Consider the following 20,194-nt stretch of genomic DNA (forward strand, 5'->3'; position numbering starts at 1 on the left):
CTACTGCGTCAAAAGTGAGAAAGTGTTTCAAATTCAGTATCACCCCCGTTTCAAATCGTATGCAGGAAAAGAAAAACTTTGAAATACCATTAAAAATACCCGAGAATATCTACAAAACAGCTTTAATGTCATTTTTGGAGATAGCAGCGAATAACGGACGTATAACACAAGTGATAAAAAACTTAAAAATAGATTTTGACTTCATGGGAACTTAAAGTCACATGAGTTATATTTTGTAACGACAACAGTTACAAAACGAAGCATACTTATATCAACCCAAACTGTGATCTTTTCCTAAACTTGACCAGGTTTTTGGTTCCTGAACTTCGTCGAGCCGCATGTTGTACTTAAGGTCTGGTATGGCTGTTGGTGGCACTCATTAACAGTCATATATGACGTTTCAGACGTCATTGACACCCTTTCTGTCTTTTAGATGTAAGTATGTGGATTGTAGTTAGGAAATATATTGGCAAGTTCTCAAGTGCATTTGTTTCCTAATTCTTCTTGTCTTCGTTTGTGTGCATATTTTGTTTACATACCTTTATTTTAGGGGAAGTTTTCCTCAAACTCCAAATGAAATACAGTAGTTCATAACGAGCGCGTTGCTGGACTCGACAAGCCTGTAACTTGAAATCAGGGTAATTAAAAAAATATATATGTATATATGTATGTATGTTTTTACCCTTACAGTTTAAACGTGGTGATAAAAATATTTAGTCTTATTTGAGTATAAAATGACATATTCAATGTCAAATGTTTAAAGTATTTTGTTACAAATTACATCTTTTTTTTCTGCCCAGCTGAATACATAATACAAAACACTTTACAATACGTACATACATACAATACATTTAATTGAAACACTGCCCATCACTACCCTTCAGTGCATCACAAATATTCATTAGGGAGATATTTCTACATGTGGCGAGCAGATGTATGTAATTCAATCAGTTTGAAAAAAAGAAAAAAGAAAAGCACCGAAAAAGCTATGAAAAGAGGGAGAAGAAATAAAATGTCTGGAGCTTTTTTTCACAGACCCATGGCCTCTCAGAAAATGTTTCCATGTGTTGTGTCTGAGCACACTGAGAGCAAAGAAGGAAAACATTCTCTCCTCCAAACCACATGCAACAGATTCTTTCTGAAGCCAAATAAATCAACCCTGTGTTTCAGATCATGTGACACTTTTTGTGCTTTGTGTTATTCCCAACATATCCTGTTTCAACTCCCCCCCCCAATCCCAACACGCTCTCACACGCACGCACAAACACTGCACACACACACGTACACGCAGACGCGACACACGCACATTCAGAGTTTCCATTTCCTGTGCGTAAGATCACCTGTACAGACAGAATGGCGTGCTTCAATGCAACATGCTCAGGCAGGAAAACAGGAAAGGGAGTTCAAGGGTGTCCAACATGAAATACTCACAGAGTTTAGGGGAAACCCAGAGCTCATGGCAGCACTCCAGTTTCTGAAGACAGTAAGTAAAGTTTCACCACTGCACTTTTTCTTGCTTTAGCACTGCCATCATGCGCTCTACTTTTGCTTGTGCAAAAATGTTGTAGGAGTGTGAAACATCCGCTGGTTTGGCGGCAATACATAAATGGGAACAAAGAAAAGGAATAGTTCAACATTTTTTTTCTTTTTGTTGTTGTTGCTAAAAGTTAGATATAATATTTTATAAAACTTCAAAGTCTGCATGATAAATACTGTATGTTGCTGTAGCCAACAGACTGTTAGCTTAGCTTTCACAAGGACTGGAAACAGGCAAACAGCTGGTTTGATTGTGTCCAAGAGAGTCTACAACTAAGTTTGCGCAGCTGTACTTAAAGGTGCAATATGTAAGAATTGGCCCCCATATTTCCTTTCTGGACATTTTGATTCTTTTGTTTATTTATTAGACCAAAAAAGCTAAAATAGCTTGTGGAACATAGAAAACTCACTACAGGGGAGGCCAGACCTACAATCTGACTATTGCCTCTTGAGGTACAACGTGGTTTTACAACACGAGATCGGCCAGAGCTAGCTGGTTAGCATGCTAACTCTTTGGTAGATATCGCTGAAACACAATACATAAACATTTCTGACATGATGAAAAAACTGTTGGCATTCTATTGATAATTTTAGTTTTTTTTTAATGTTTCAAACATTTTTTTTTTTTACATATTGGACCTTTAAGCACAACAGTGGTTTTAAATAAATGCAAATGCCAACATGCTAAAATGCTTCCAATGATGATGCTTACTTGCTCATTTTTAGCAGTTATAAGGTTTAGATGTTTACCACTTTAGGTTTATAGAGAACTAGTCACATGTCATGTCTGTATGGTGGTGCTAACAACCAGTTAGCTTAGCTTTGCATAGACTAGAAACGGTGGGCAACAGCTAGCGTGGCTGTGTCAAAAGGTAAAAGAAGATTGAGAGTCAACAGTTAGGGCGCCTGGGTTTCACAGTTGGAAAAGCATGAGCCACACAGACTGAGGCTGTGAGTAAACTGCAGTGGCCATAGGCTCGACTCTTGCCTGCAGCCTTTTGTTACATGTCATTCTCTAACTCTCTATCCCACTATCCTGTCCTCACTTGAGTTGTCCTTTTAATTAAAGGCATAACCCCCCCCCCCCCCCCCAAAAAAAAAAAATGCATTCAAAATAGTCTACAGTTATGCTAGTGGTTCTGTGCAACTGTAATTAAAGGTGCAATATGTAAGAAATGGCCATCTATCAAATTCATTTTGCAAACAAATAGCATCTCTGCAGACCAGTAACTGCTACTAACTGTAGCTGCCATTAGCTAGACTGGACTGGGAGCTCATAGCACTGGGGGAGTGTTGTTGTAGACACCACTGACACAGGAGCTTTGGACCACTGGGTGGAGGAGGTTTTCAGGGACCCAGCGGGGACCGCTGTCTTCATAGGTAATACATGGGAATAAAGCCCGTCTCAGTTCTGTAAAAGAAACTTGAATTCATAAAGTGTGTGGTTGTATTTCTCTGTTTAATAAGTAAAACATGTAAGAATATTTCCTTTCTTGATATTCTGTGTGAGTTTATCTTGTTAAATTCTTACTTTATTAACAAAAAGCTAAGAGAGCTCGTGGAGTGTTTCAGACTCACTGCACACATCTCCCCACTGAACGGACTGGGGGGCCTGAACTGCTGTCAGACTAGCGCCTCTTGAGGTACAAAGTGGTACTATGAGGTAGGATGGGACGAGGCAAGCTGGTAAACATGCTAAACTTCTGTAAATACCTCTGCAACACAATGCATAACTGTCGTAAATGATTAAGAATCTAATGGTTCTGTGCAGCTGTACTTAAATACTAATGTAAGCGTTCTAAAATGCTCGCAATGACAACTCAAATTTGCTTATGTTTAGCAAATTTAAGGTTGAAATGCTCACCATCTTAGTTTAGCATGCTAACAATTACTAATTAGGGTCGGTGTGTGTTTTTTGCTCTTGCCGAGAGATCGATACCAGCCTCATGTTGGTGTGGTAAACATGAAGTTGGAGCCGACAGCTGGTTAGCTGGAAACGGAGGGAAACAGGTAACTGTCCAAAGTCAACAAAATGTGCCCACCAGCACCAGCTCTTGTTTGTCTGATACAAAACCCAGTTAACGAACAAGCATATTCTATAAAATGTGTAACTTCTTCTTTAAATATTCAGTATTTTCCCTCATTCTTTCCTCTAATACCATCCATAGGTTTTACTTAGCATGTACTATTATACCTTGTAGTTCTTGCTGTATGTGACATGGCGTGCTGATCAATCGCCCCAGTTCTCTGTGGGGTAACACAGTGTTCCCCTGTGCATCTGACAGCCATCCCTAGCCCATTTACTGTCAAATGGGCTCCGCTCTCTTTGCCTGAGCTCAGATGCAGATTTATGCCAGAGCAATGCCGGTTCTTGCATATTAGATGAAAGCCTTGTTTGCATATACCCGCTCTCTCTCCACCCCCCTCCTCCTCCCCCTCCTTCTCTCTTCCCCCCTCTTTCTCTCTCTTCCTTTTTTCTGAGGCGTCACTTTAATATGTATGCAAATGGGCTGCGCTCCACGGGCAGATATGTGTGGAGTCCTGTCCTGCAGTCAGGAGGTGTAGGAGAGATTGTGTTTGTATTTATGAGGCATGGGCCCTGCCGCTCTTGGGAGAGAAAACGCTGCGAGTAGTGTGGTGGAGGCTCTGCAGTGCAGGCAGAATGCAGATATGCCAATAACAGAGGTCATGGTTGTCACTAATGATAAGAGGAGACAATTAGACAATAGCATAGCTGTAATGTAACCCCCCCTTACACCCTCTCATACACACACACACACACACACACACACACACACACACACACACACACACACACACACACAAACAAACACACAAGCCCTCGAATCAGTGCTTTGGCATGAAGAAAGCCAACAGACTGACGAGGAGATGCTTCTTCTTCTGGAATGTTCTGCACGCTGCAGCAGCTCCTCTCCTCCGCTCTGCTCCACCAGGATAGGCAGCCATGGGTGATCGGTGTGGTAAAAGACCAATTTATTGATCCGTGCATCCCTCAGAGGGGGGTGAGGATCACTGTCAGGGGCTGAGGCAGAGAAGACAAGGTCAGGTCACTTATGAAAGATGCACCCTTAACCCATTTCACTGGTCTGATGAAGGCGTCCCAGACAGGCGTCAAAAGCAAAGCCAATGATCAATAATAACTCTCTGGACCAGTAGAAACAGAAACAAACAATGTCACAGTTCCTGGTGGGGCTGCACAATTCATCTAAATATTATCAAAATCGTAATACATCCAAGTGCAATGTACAAATCGCAGAGGCTGTCATTTTTCAATAAGAGAAAAATGTGTGACAAAACCAAGGGCCAAGTAATGGGGATACAATAAAATAGTAAAGCTAATATAACTACAATAAATTAATATAGCTACTCTAAAATAATATAGCTAATATAGCTACAATAAAATAATATAGCTACTATAAATTAATATAGTTACAATAAATTCAAATGGCTAATATAGCTACAATAAATTAATATAACTACACTCAAATAATAAAAATAACATAGCTACTATAAATTAATATAGTTAAATTCAATAAATCAATAAATTCAAATGGCTAATATAGCTACAATAAATTGATATAGCTACAATAAAATAATACAGCAACACTAAAATAATTTAGCTACCTGTGCATTAATAAGAGAATTGAAGCAGACATTTAAAAGTAAGGCAAAAGTTACTTTCTCCTGTGACTAATTACTTTTGTGTGCAGTAACTGCTAAAGTAATCCAGATACTTTTGAGAGATGTAACTTGTAACTTGTAACTACTTATTACATTTCAGAAACTTGCCCAAACACTCCTGCCTGAGGTGCACGATGGGAGGAGAGACGGAGAGACTCTGTGCTGCTGCCACAGGAGCGCTGACTCAGATTATGTTTTAAAACTTTGTTTAGCTAAAAATAAAATGAGAAAAAAAGATGACAAGTTAATTTTTAGTTAATTTGGTTGCTTGCATGTATTATAAATATAAAGTTGGATTAAACAGCTGGTTAGCTTAGCATAAAGACCGGAAACAGTGGCTAGCATGGCAATATTAAGGCTCTGCAGCTACGCTACCATACAGTGCAGGCTAAAATGCTCACAATGACAATTCTAACTTGCTAATGTTTAGTAAGTATACGTTCTAGTTGTTCACTATTTTATTTAGCATGCTAGCATACTAATATTTTCTAATTAGGTAGGATTTTTTTTCCGTACCTGCCAAGAATTAAATCAATATCACTCTCATGTATGTCAAAATAATTGCAATATTATTTCTTGTTTGTTTTTTTGTTTTACCTAAATCATGTAGCCGTAGCTCCTAGTCCACCTGTCAGTATTATGTTTTTTTAGGGTGTGTTGTGTAAAATTTCCTGTTACGTGTCTGTATCACAATATCACAGGAAGGATCTAGTTTCAAATAAAATGAATTCATTTCAGACGTGTTTTGTAAAATTACAGAAAAAAGCTCAATGACAGCAACAATGAACGCCTGGTATTATGTTCAAGACATAATAATATCTTGGCTTGGTGCCAATCAGTGATCTACTAAGGCAACACACACACACACACACACACACACACACACACACACACACACACACACACACACAGAACTGTGTGCAAATCAAATGTCTGTTTCCTTTCTCTCTCTCTGTCTCTCTCTCTCTCTCTCTCTCTCACACACACACACACACACACACACACACACACACACACACACACTCACACACACACATCCCCTTCCTCCATCATGAATAAACCATACTGTGTCTATGAGTCATATACCACCCCCACATCCCTCTCTAACCCACTCCCCCTATTCGCCGCTGCAAGAGTAAAAACGCTAATTAACGTGATGGCTAGCTCTAGCTCCTGTCAGCAGCTTGTGGGGGCCTCTCAACCAGCCAGGCTCCACTGGTCTCTGGTTTTAGCAGCTCTCTCTCCCCAGCCGCCATCTCTGGAGAACCGGGGCCCCTCATTCATATTCAGCCCCAGTCGCAGGCACCTGGAAGCAGCCAGCACCACCAGCACCTCCACCACCACCACACAGCCCCCATAGTGTCTATCACCACCAGCCCCCCAGTCGAGCCCACCACCTCCTGTCAGTGCTGGACACCCCCACCCCCCCTCCTCCAAATGCTGGTAAAAGATACGTCCACACACACACACCCACACCCTTTTACTCCACCCACCCTCATAAACACACACACACACACACACACACACACACACACACACACACACACACACACACACACAATTTTCTTAAACTAGAAGCCGATTGGAACACAAGCCTGAGCTGAAAAACTCCATTTAGGAGATGTGGGAGCTCGAAACTCCATCTAGGAGATGACACAACCCAACTGATGGGTTGAATCACCCAACGGTGGAGACAGAGAGAGAGAGGGAGAGAGAGAGAGAGGAGCTGCGTGCCGTGGTGGACTAGCTCGGTAACCATGACAACACAGCCGGGAGAGCAAGAAACAGGAACATACAGAATCTGTTTCTGCTGAGACTTGCACATGTGGCACAGTGCTGCTTTTCCTCCGAGAAGAAATGAAGGGAAGGAGGGGAGGCGTGTGTGTGTGTGTGTGTGTGTGTGTGTGTGTGTGTGTGTGCGTGTGTGTGTGTGTGTGTGTGCGTGTGTGTGTGTGAGAGAGAGAGAGAGAGGGAGAGAGCGAATGTGTGTGTGTGTGTGTGTGTGTGTGTGTGTGTGTGTGTGTGTGTGTGTGCTTATTGTCTAACTATATTTGTGGGATCCAAAAACCGGTAGACCACTGTACACTCTCAGAAACAAAGGTGCTAACTAACCATAGGTTCTTCGGCTTGTCCCCATAGGAGAACCTTTTTTTGGTTCCTGGTAGAACCTTTTATAAAGGCTTTGCTTGGAACCCTTTCAGAGAACTCTACCTTGAACACAACATAAAGGGTTCTATGTAGAACGACCTCTCGTAGGTTTCAACCAGAACCCCTAATGAGAGGTTCTACAGAGAACCTTTCTATAGAGTAATGGTTCCACCCAGAACCCTTTCTGGGGATTCTAGAATCCAAGAACCTTTCCATCTTCTGTGTGCCAACAAAAAACCATCCTGGGGGCTCTACCGGGAACCCTTGTATATTCCAAAGGTTTTATCTAGAACCCAACCAGGGGCTTCTGCAGGAAACCATTTTATATTCCGAAAGCTTTATCCTTTTACCCTTTTATATCACAAAGGTTTTATCTAGAACACAGCAGGAGAGGGGTTCTGCTGACTAACCTTTTCTTATTCAGAAGGAGAAACCTTTTCTATTCAAAAGGGTTTATCTAGAACCCAACCAGGAATTTTCTACCAAGACCCCTTTTATATTAAGGTATGAAGAACACTTGATGGAAGTGTTCAAGGATTTTTACAATCCTTGAAGAACTCTTTTGTCCAAAAAGGGTTCTTGATGGAACCCTTAGTCTTACAAACAATACTTGACAAACCCTTTCTTCAAAAAGGGTTCTTCAGAAGCAAGTAGCTCTGTGTAGATCCTGAGACCTTCAGAAAGAACTAATTTGGAACCCTTATATCTAAGACTGTAACATTAGGGTTTGGTTTTAGGGTTACACACATAGGAGTAAATGGGCTAAATAGAGCCTTTTATTAAGGTTCCACTTGAAACCCTTTCAAATAGTTCTACCCAGAACCCAACATAGTGTTATATCTAGAACCATCTGTAGAACCCACCCACGAGCTTCTACCCAGAAACCTTTTCTTTCCAAAAGTTTTCTCTAGAACCCAACCAGAGGGTTCAACCCTTTTATGTTCTAAGAGTTTTACCTAGAACCTACCCAGGGCTTTCAAGGCTTTTATCTTGAATTTACCCAGTGGCTTCTACCAAGAATTCTTTTATACTTCAAGGGTTTCATCTAGAACCCACGCAGAGGCTTCTACTGAGAACCCATTTATATTCCAAGGGTTTTATCTTGAACCTACCCAGGGGCTTCCATTGAGAACCTTTTATATTTCATGGGTTTAATCTACCGAGAACCTTTTCATACTATGTTACAAAGAACCCTTGATGAAAGAGTTCTTCAAATGTGTTTTCACAATCCCAGAATACTTCGTCCAACCAGGATTCTTGCAAAGAACACTTGATGAACCCTTTCTTCAAAAAAAGGGTTCTTCAGAGGCAAATGGTTCAGACTTTCTGACAGAACCCATTCGGAACCCTTATTTCTGAGTGTAGAATTCGGTTAGGGTTAGGGTAAGGGGCTAGGGAATGCATTATGTCAATGACGGGTCCCCACAAATATAGCGAAACATGGATGTGTGTGTGTGAGTGTGTGTGTGTGTGCGCAGGCCCTTATGAAACATACATGCCTGCTGCCTCTCCAACCAAACTCACTCGTCTGTCCTAGTCACCGAGTGAGTCACAACACAAAGACATTATGGTGAAACTGAAGCACGCAGTATTTAGTGGAGGGTTTTTGTCTCTTTTCTGAGCTAATGAACACAAAGAGGCAGATTCTGGCACGCAGCACGAAGAGAAAATGATAAAATACAAAATAAAAAGGCAGAAAAGGGCAAAAATTTCCCTCTCCAGCCGTTGTTTTTGCCTATTTTCTTTCCCTGTGCTTCTGCGCCGCTCCCCTTCTGCCTGTCTTTTCTCTTTCCCTCTTGCTCCCTCTTTCTACAGGCTCAGTCTAACCTCCCCCTCCCCTTTCCTCAAGGGAATAAAGGTCGTAACGCAAATGATTACTCAAACCCGAGTTGCCATAGAAACGCAGTCATGTGACTAGAGCAGGCATGCATAGACCACAACAAAGAGGTGGATCAGGAACCAGCGCTGGAAAGAGCTGTAGCTCGCCTTACTGGTGCCTCAGTGCATTTCACTCAAATTCGAGCTTTTTTAAAAATAGGCGAGCAGCATGAAACGCGAGGGGGAGAGAAAAGCAAGAGAGAGAAACGACACTCTAAAGAGCTAGGACGAGAAGGCTGTAATGAATCTAGGCTGTAACACTGCAGTGTGCCATATATTCTACCAGTATTCACTAGCATACCAAGGGTGTGTCCTATTCATCATGTCCTTCTTGGAGGCAGAGCTCAGGCGCCAGTTGTCTGGAATTTCTGTGAAATGGCGTCAGTTGTAGAAATGTAGAGGGTGGTGGATTTGTGTGCTTCTAAAATAGGAGTTGGAGTATGGAACGGTAACTTTTTGGTGTGCTACACTTTTAAAATATTGCCCCCTTGAAGAACAAGAGCAGATTTGTGTTAATACTAGTATGCAGCAGGATGGTTGCGTTACTCATCCGAGCTGTTTTCTATCCAAGGAGATTTGAAAAACAGTGACGGTGTGAAGAGAAACACATTCAGGAATAGCATTTACACAAAATAACAGCCATTATATGTATAAAATAGTACAAAAATGGACAAAAAAGTAGAGTTATTGTGGAAAAGACGTCCTCCATTTCTCAATAAGTAATGAATTCACACATTTGTTGGCGTATTGACATATTTGTCCTTCACTGGATATATAAAAACAAGAACCGATTCGTGTTAGAACAGACGTGTGTCATCTCCAGTATGTAGAAGTATGGGTGCGTTACTCATCTGAGCTGTTTTCTTTCCAAAGAGACCTGAGAAACAAAGACAATAAACTCCAGACAAAATACATTCTGGAAAATAATCTTCTCAAAATAAAAGCCAATAAACATATAAAATAGTATAAAAGTCGACAAAAAGTGGGGTTATTGTGGAAATCTTGACATATTTGTTCTTCAGTGGAAATGTGGGAAGAAAAACACAAAAACCAGAAGAGATTTGTGCTAATTGTAGTGCATAACAGTATAAACTGTAGTATACATGGAACAAAAACTCTGGGTGTGTAGAAAAACAGATTCTGGAATACTATCTACAGAAAATAGAAGTACAGTTATTATGAAAAAGATATTTCTGTCTTCATGTTCCAACAAGTAATGAATATAAAGTTTTTACATATCAGTCCTTCAATGGATAGCAAAAAACAAAAAACAAACAAACAAACAAACAAACATACAAACCAACTTTCAAAAAAGTTGGGAAGATGTGTAAATTGTAAATAAAGACTGCAAACATCCTCACAAAGAAGAACCTTCAGAAAAAGGTATAAAGTACTTGATTGGTATCACTTTAAGGGTACCGGTATTGGTGCTGTTATCGTAGTTTTTTAAACAATATCCAGCCCTACTTGTATTCAAATGAAAACAGTACAAAGACAGGATATTTAATGTTCAGACTGGTAAACGTTACTGTTTTTTTTTTTTTTTTTTGCAAATATTCACTCATTCTGAATTTGATGCCAAAAGCATGTTCCAAAAAAGTTGTGACAGGAGCAACGAAAGACTGAGAAAGTTGTGAAATGCTCAAAAAACATTCAACATGGAACATTCAACAGGAAACCGGGTTAATTAGTAACAGGTGACAGTATCATGATTGGATATTAAAGGGGTGTCCTCGAAAGGCTCAGTGGTTCACAAGCATGGTTGGGGTGAGATTCAGGAGTGTGTGGGCAGATAGTCCAACAGTTTAAGAACATTTCTCTGCAGAGATTTCACCGTCTACAATCCATCATTTCATTAAAAGATTCAGAGAAATCGCTGTATGCAAGGGTCAAGGCTGAAAACCAACACTGAATGTGACCTTTGACCCCTCAGGCAGCACTGCATTAAAAACAGCATTAAAAAGCCACATCATTGTATAAAGGACACTTCATGGACTCAGGAACACTTTGGAAAACCGTTGTCAGGAAACACAGTTTGTCTCTGCATCTACAAATGTAAGTTAAGACTCTACCATGCAAAGACAAAGACATATATCAACAACATCCAGAAACACTGCAGACTTCTCTGGACCCGAGCTCATCTGAGATGGACTGACACAAAGTGGAAAAGTGTCCTGTGGTCTGACGAGTCCACATTTCAGACTGTTTTCACAAATCATGGACATCATGTCCTCCGGGCTAAAGAGGAAAAGGACCATCCAGATTGTTACCAGCACTAACTTCAACAGACAGCAGCTGTGATGGTATGGCGGTGTGTTAGAGCCCATGGCATCATGGGTAACTGTCATATCTTTGATGCTGAAAGGTACATACAGGTTTTGGAGCGACATATGCTGCCATCCAGACAAAGTCTTTTTCAGAGCCATCCCTGAAAATTTCATCAAGACGATGCCAAGACACATTCTGCATGTGTTCCAACAGCGTGTCTTCATAATAAAAGAGTTCAGGTTCTAGACTGACCTGCCTGCAGTCCAGACATGTCTCCCACTGAAAATGTGTGGCGCATTATGAAGCACAAAATACAACAAGAGAGACCCCGGACTGTTGAGCAGCTGAAGTCGTATATCAAGCAAGAATGAGGAAGAATTTCACTTTCAGACCTTCAACAATTAATGTCCTCAGTTCCCAAATGCTGACTGAATGTTAAAAGAAAAGATGATGGTAAACATGATCCCGTCACAACGGTTTTGGAACGTGTTGCCGACATCATTTTCAAAATGAATGTATATTTACAACAGGAACAACTTTATTGAAACTGGGTCGTAGTAAGTAGCAGTATAAACTGAACAAAAAAGGAAAAATCATTCTGGAATAGTACTCACACAAAAGAGATGTATAAAATGTATAAAAGTGGACAAACAAATGGGGGTATTGTGGAAAAGATGTTTCTCCATTTTTCAACAGGCAGTGCATTTAAATCTTAGTATATTTGTCCTTCAATGCATGAAAATGTGTTAATTCTAGGATGTAGTGGTAAAACTGTTGTATAAACTGACCAAAAAACTCCTGGTGTGTAGAAAAACACAGTCTGGAAGAGCATCTACACAACAGAGATGCATAAAGGATGGCTCTGCTCAAGGTTTTTACCTTTTGAAAGGAAGTTTTTCTCACCACAGTCTCCTCAGTGTTTGCTCTTGGTGGGAACAATTGGTTTTATAAAGATGATGGTCTGGACCTGCTTTATTTGAAAAGTATCCTGAGGTCACTTTGCAAAAGCAAATAGGATGATTTATAGATATTAAGCAAAAAACATACAAAAACCGTTAAATATGATCATACAGCGCAAAGTTAAATGAAAGTGGTGAGCAGAGCAGTCAGTATGTGTCAAACTAGGGAACAGATTTGTAGTAGTCGAAGCAGTATGGTTATGTTACTCATCAGAGCTGTTTTCTCTCCAAAAAGATTTGGAAAACAGCGACACCAAAACTCTTGATGTGTAGAAAAACACATTCTGGCATAGAATGTCAACAAAATAACATCTAACAGTCCCTCCAGGATTTCAGAGGGGGACTGTTGCAGCATAAACTGGACTTCATGACAGCTTTTCAAACAAATTGTGATGCTTATTTCAATGTTTCTTTTTTGGTGGCTTTTTGCAATGAAATTGCAGGAGCAAGTGAAAATTGCAAAAAAGAAAAGTTTTTTTTGTTTTTTTTTTCAAAATTACAAAAAAAAAGAAATGCTATATTTATAAATGAAGGCGTGTGCTGGGATATTCTGCAAAAAAGATAAATCTTCTTGGACATCAAACTCAGTCCAAGCGGCACAATATTATATAATATAAAAGAAAGTGACTGTGACAAAACAAACAATTTGTGGAAAAATTGCAGTGGATGGACAAGAACTGGTTGAATTTGCGTTAACTGCTGTGATTGCAACATTGCAACTTCCTAGGGGGACTGAAAGAGATAAATAAAAGAGTATAAAAGTGGACAAAAAGTAGGATTAATGTAGAAAAAACATCTTTCTCCATTTTCCAACAAATAATCTTGAAATATTTGTCCTTCAATGGATATTTAGAAAGGAAAATGGAAAAAACAGATTTGTGTTCATTTGAGAGTATATATATAAATCTTGTTCTAGCAAACAGAAAAACAAACACAAACCCTACAGTATAATCTTAAACTAAATGAAAAGTGTAAAGTCTGTTGAGCACAACAGTCAGTATGTGTCAATCTAAAGGAGGAACCAACACCTGGAGCAGACTGAGAGAAGGTGGCCTGCCCCAACAGGATTCAGTTATCCTGCATCCAATCCACCCCCACTGAGATTAGTCCTACGCCCTGGGTGAACCCGGCGACCTGCGGCCATCTCTCACAGACCAACCAAAACCCCCCACAACACACACACGCTCTCTCACACACATGCACACTTCCCCACACCCAGTGAAAGCCCCACATTGAAAAGCGTCTGGGCAGGGCAACAATCATCTTAAAGCAGATAAAATATGCTGAATGGAAGGCAGCAGAATTAAAAAAATATATGTTGATTTCCAGCGAGAATTTGCTTTTATTCGTCTTAGTATTAGCAGCCATTAATTTTGGAGAGCTCCATCAACACGAGCGGAGCAGTAGGACGGGGTACATTTTTTTCTGATGAAGTCACCACATCTGCGGTTATGAACACAGTGTGTTTCAATGTCTGCGCTCTCTTTTGCTCTTTATTTTCCTCTCTCTCCCACACACACACACACACACACACACACACACACACACACACACATTTGAATCCATGCTTGCCTTTACACCAGCAAACACATGCAGCAACGTATAGGCAAACACATAAATAAACACACATCTAAACGGTGTGTGTGTGTGTGTGTGTGTGTGTGTGTGTGTGTTTGTGTGTGTGTGTGTGTGTGTGTGTGTGTGTGTGTGTGAAAGAGAGTGAGCCCCCTCTCTGACGGCTGGACATTTCCCTCCAACGTCCACCACCTCAACTCCCATGAGGCTTCAGGCAGCAGCTGAGTGTTCAGTGATGTCTGCAATTATCCCGTGTCTAGACAATGTCTAGTGAAAGACAAGGAGATGCACACTCTGCACCGGCTGCGCTCCATAGAAGAAGAAAAGGCCGGGAATAGACCACAATGTCTTTCAGTTGGTGACGTGGTGGTAAATGAAAAGGTTAGGGCCAGACTGAACACAGCCGACAAGCACCAACATGATCCAAAAAAACAAAACAAAAAAAAGCTCTTACGGACAAATTTTATATTAAAAATACTTCCCAGGTTTATTCTAATGGCTCACCGCAGTGGTCCATTTTTTAATATTCTCAAGAGTCTCGTATCTCTCACTCTTATGAATTCATATCAGTAAATTGAGTTTTTTGTCTTTAGCCTTTGAAACACCCAGACTGGATTGCACCAACAAAGATTAATTTAATTTGAATACTTTATAAAGTCTGATGTTGACTTTCAATAAAAGAAAAAAAATGATCCCCCAAAAATATTAGTGTTTAATCAGAGTTTATCAAAACTAGCTCTGATGAGTAAATCCAAAGCAAGTACAGCTCTGTTGTATAATTAAAACGAATCTGTTTATTGATGTAAACCAAAATTATTTCATTGACGTAAAAACTAAAAGAATTGCATCCTGTCAGAACCTAGTAAGTGTAAGACAGGGAGGAAAAACACTATCTTTCAGCTACTCTGTATTTCTTAACTCACCTTTACATTGTTTGCTAACTAGCTGACAAGTTAACAAAATGTTACATCGTTTGCTAGCAAGAAAAAAGTTAAACAACACACAATGAGAAATGTTACTTGTGATAAATAAGCTAATATGCACACTTAAATATCTGTGTTTCCTGTGGAAATTGCCACAAATGTTTGGCATTTTTACACAGTGCCTGTGTTTGCAACACGTCGTCTCTCCTGAACATTGAATAATTCCAAACAACAGGAGTTTTTCTTTGTCATCATAACGTCTTCGTCCACCACATTGTCCTCTGTCTTCTCTCCTTCCTCAGCCATTGTGCTGAATGCACGGTGCATGGAAATAAAATGATTTTCTCAGTTATTAATCTATGTGTTTATCATGCCTGTTCATATTATGATAATGAAAATATGGTTTACTGGTCAGCACTATTTGTTAGCTAGCTAAAGTTATAGTTGAGCCACACTTGCTACAGTTGAGCATGGTTGGCCTGGGAAAGCAATTACAGTCACACCTCAAGTTAGCTAACATTAGCAAAACACTAGCTAACTGATGAATGACAGATTAACTCACACATTGGTGATTTGCTAACATTAGCTAACTTAAAATGTGACTATATCATGGTTGATCGAAGTTTCAGACTTGAGTACAAACCAAAAAGGGGCGGGACTTTGGAAGTGTCAGCTGGGATGAGTCTGTCCCTCAATATTCTTGATTATTTTGCTCAATCCAGCTCAAAAAGGCAGCCATTTTGAAAGTTAAACCTCCTCAAGGGTAAATTTATATTTAATACTGGATCACATTTAAAGTTGGAGTTTAAAGTTTTGGTGAAACAGAATTAAATTTAATGAAAGGAAAGTTTAAATAACTTTTAGTTTTAAAGGACCAGTGTGGAGGTTTAAGTGGCATCTAGTGGTGAGCTTACAGACTGCAAACACCTTGCCTCACTCTTCCCTTCCCAGCATGTAGGAGAACCTACAGTGGCTGTGAAACTTGAGCAAAACACCAACAGCTCCATCTAGAGTTTGGTTTGTTTGTTCTGAGCTACTGTAGAAACATGGCGATGCAACATGGTGGTGTTTGTGGCGGAGGACCTGGACCCTCTGCAGATAATCAGGGCTCATTCTAAAGAAAACAAAAGAAAAACAAAATAATTCCTATTTTCAGGTGATTATAAACTAATGAAAACATACTCATGAACATTACATTCAATTTCTGACATATTCTGCCAATAAATTCCTGATAATTGGAGTTGGAGTTTTGGTGCAACAGAAATTAATTTAATCTCAGTTTAGAGTAACAAGTAATTCAATTCAACCCACCTTCATTTTAAGACAGTTTAAAAGTTTTCTGCAACACAAATTAAAGTTAAACCACAATTTAATTGGGTTTAAAAGAATAAATTCCTGTTGGTGCGACCCAGAAACCCTACTCGTTTCTGTTCTTTTGGTTCTTTCCATTTATCGAGCTTCTAGATCCTTCAGTCTGTGGTGCTGAAGATGACTCCAGGGACTGGTTGAGATCACAAAAAAACAAAAAACAAAACGGAGCATGAAAAATGACAAAGTTGTTATTCTGTGAAAGTTTCTCATTGTTTTGAGATGCTATTTTTTTGTTCCTCATTATAATGACTTACAGGATCTTTTTTCCTCCATCACAACGGCAAGAATGGGCTTCTATTACATACAAAACATGTTATATGAGGTTTTCATTTCAAAATGCTAGAGATCGGTTTTGGAATTATGGTGTTTGCATGACTGCAAAGTATCTTAAAATGGTCATTTGTGAATTCTCGAGCCTCCAAATACCAGTTTTTAAATATCAAACTTTCCAACAAACATCACATTACCATCAGGATCTCATTCTGGCACAACTTCTCCATAAGAAAATCTGATTTGAGGAAAATAAAAGAACTACAAAACAAGTGAAAACACGCAGAAGCTCGAAGGCAGCGGTCGAAAGATACAATGGGTGAGCAGTGAAAGAAAAGGCTGTGAGAGAATGAGCAGGTGTGGTGGGAAAGACCCATGGGCTTCAGGGAGAGAATAGATCAATAACTAATTTCAGTACCGAGCTTCACTCGCACAGTTTTCCAATAAAGGCTGGGATGGAGAGGACTGGCTTAGCCCTCCCCCCACTATCTCTGTTCTATCGCCTTGCACAAGCAGGGATTGGACTCCATGGAAGAAGGCTGTTTTTTTTTCTCTCTCCCAGCATTGTGATTGTTGGTTGGTTGGGTGGATTATGTTCCTACAGCTCGTGTATTGTATAAATGTAATCCAACATTGCCATTTCCATGTGTCCTCCATGAGTGCTCCCACAACCAGTCCACCTATATCGTCTCTAACTTTTTTTTCCCTCTCTTGCTGCTCTGCCTCCTGCAACCCCCTCCCTCCTCCTCTCCTCTCCTCTTCCATCCCTCCTCCCCTCCCTCCCTCCCTCCTTCCTTCGACCAGGGCCAGTGTTGAGGTTTTGTCAAGAGATTGAGACAGACAGGAGAGTGAAGCGTGTGTCATGCAGGGCTGCTGCCGCTACCGCCGCCGCCGCTGCTGCTGCTGCTGAGCCTCTTCTCCTCAGAGGCTGTGACCTAGATAACCAAGAGGAGCTGGAGCGCTCGCAAGCCTTGGAGCCACTCCAGCTTCAGCAATGTCAGGAAGGGGTTAGTTGTGTAACACAATGTCCTATTTAGTTTGCTCGTCACACACACACACATGGACGCAAACACATATGTACCCTATGCTGTTCCCGTACTGTCATGGTACATTTCTTTAAGGCACTGTTTGTTTGTATGTTAAGGATGGGTTTTGTGCAGCTAGAGAAGAAGAAAGAGGCCCTGCATTCATCTAGATTCAAACATAAGAATTAAAAATGATCAGTAAAAGTTTCTGTCACAGTAACATCCTGTCAAAACATCCACTCTTCCTGCCATGTCCTAGCATTTAATTCCTGCTTCTTTATTTTAGCATTTTCTGGACTAATGTTTGGTGTATGAACACACACACCAATTATTCCCCTTTAACAGCTAGCAAAAGAGTTTCCGAGTCATTTTCAGTGTACCTTCTTAGTCCGTCACAAGCAGTAATATGTTAGCAAACTGTTATTACTGCACATTAAAGGCCATCAGGACGCATGATGGCGAGACACACGACTGTTTTCATTGGTCCACCTTCATGTTAAGTGAGAAAATTTCCACAATACACCATCATCATCATCATCATCATGTAGAGGAGATAAAATATAGATGGAGCCCACTGCGCTGGAACAACTGTAATAGGCTGCACTGTGAATAACTAAATCTTTGACCCTGACATCTGAGCTGCGTCTGAGATGCAGGAGCAACACTGCCATCTGGTGGACTTTATTCTGTATTGCAACTTCCGTTTACACATAAATATGTTTTACTCCGCTGTACAGCAGTTAAACCAAGAGCCTTCTCACTCCTCAAAGTATATGACATACCTACATCCTATCACTGCCACTAGAGCTGCAATTATCTAAAGAAAATGACTTGCCAACTGTTATACTGTGATAATCGACTAATTGTTTCAGTAAATATGTCCCAGTTCCAGCTTGTAGCTGCCAATCTGCCACTACTTTTTTAATGCAGTGTTGCACACCTGCTTTTACTTTTTTGAATTTATATTTATCTATGGAATTGTTTGTGTTTTAATGCTTCAATTTTATGTGAGTTTTTCGTGGTTTTTGTTTGTTTGTTTTTGTGTAATTATCTTTTTATTTGGAAAAGACAACACAACACATTTCACAATTTTCATAGCTTTCTTTTGCGGTTTTCCTTCTTACAGTCCTCTGTATATGTACAAGAAAAAGAAAACAAAAACAAAAACTAAAAACTGAAAGTCACAGTCCTCCTGTGCTGAAACTCAATCATTAGTCGCCTATCAGTCCTTCACTTCCAAAGATGAAGAGTTTTTTGTGTTTTTATGTTGTATGTCGTATGATATGTTGTACCACTTTGTGATGACACTGGCTACATTTACATGCACACTAGTTTTCCACTAATATTCAGAATATGACAATATTCTGAATTTTATATAGTTCATATAAACAGCATATTCCTGTTTGATATTCTGAATGGAACATATTCTGATTTGGACATGCGGGATGCACTGGTATTATTCTAGGATATTATTTTATATGATTTTAGGAGCATTGTTTGGACATGCTGACAAACAAACTCAGAATATGTGTCTCAGTTGAGGTTTTTTTTACAGGAGTTTATGACACACGGCCTCTTCTGCTCTGTGCTGTAAACAAACCAACAAGACAATAGTTTATAAGGCTGGAGTAGAGATGTATGCAGAAAATAAAATCTCTACATTTTTTGAGCCTTTGAATCTTGACTCTTCATAGATGTGATGATCTGCTGCTTTTCTTTGTCGTTTACAATAATACATGAAGAGTCTTTGGGTTTTGGACTACTGGTTGGACAAAAGAAGCAATTTAGGCGACATCGTCTCAGATTTATCAATAATGAAAATAATCATTAGTTGCAGCCCTAGTCATCACCTACCTGAGCTGCGTCTCCCTATACGACTGACTGGTTGTGTTGTCAGTTCAGTTCAAAATCTCTCTAACATCTTCTTGGAAAATAACTGAAAAGTGTGTGAATTTTCGAGTTTCATTTGATCTGGCAGATACGTCTGTCTTCCCTCCCGTTCAGAGAGATTCAGAGGAGTGTCACTGGTCCAGACAAAAGAAATGATTTGAAGACTCTGCTTTGGGCTTTGGGAAGTTGTGGTGACTGTGTTTCACTTTTTTGACATTTTATTGACTAAACAATAAATCAGTTAATTGTAAAAATAACTCTAAGCTGCAGCCCCAGCATGCTGTCAGTTCCATTCAGCTCCCTTCTCTCATCTTCTTGTTCCAGCTGACTCTTTATTAAGTCGTCGGACCCAACATCAGTTAAACATGTGGTCTCTTCCTCTCCACATGTGCGACAGATGCTCATTTTGTTTTGTTGGGTTGTTTGTCCTTTTTCCCTGTTCTGACAACAACCTGCCAGAACTTTATGTAATTGGTCCAAAAATCTGGATCGTCCAATGAAATGTTATTATAGTTTTATTAGAGAGTTAGTTTTTAATTTTTGTTTTCATACAGTTTCAGAGCCAGGGTGGATTTGCTCATTTCAGTTGAGACTGTATTGTTTAAAAAGTTTTAGTTTTGGTTTAGTTTTTAGTATATATTTTTTTATT

This window comes from Lutjanus erythropterus, chromosome 10 (assembly GCF_056507025.1).
Source record: "Lutjanus erythropterus isolate fLutEry1 chromosome 10, fLutEry1.hap2, whole genome shotgun sequence".
Classification (NCBI taxonomy): domain Eukaryota; kingdom Metazoa; phylum Chordata; class Actinopteri; order Lutjaniformes; family Lutjanidae; genus Lutjanus; species Lutjanus erythropterus.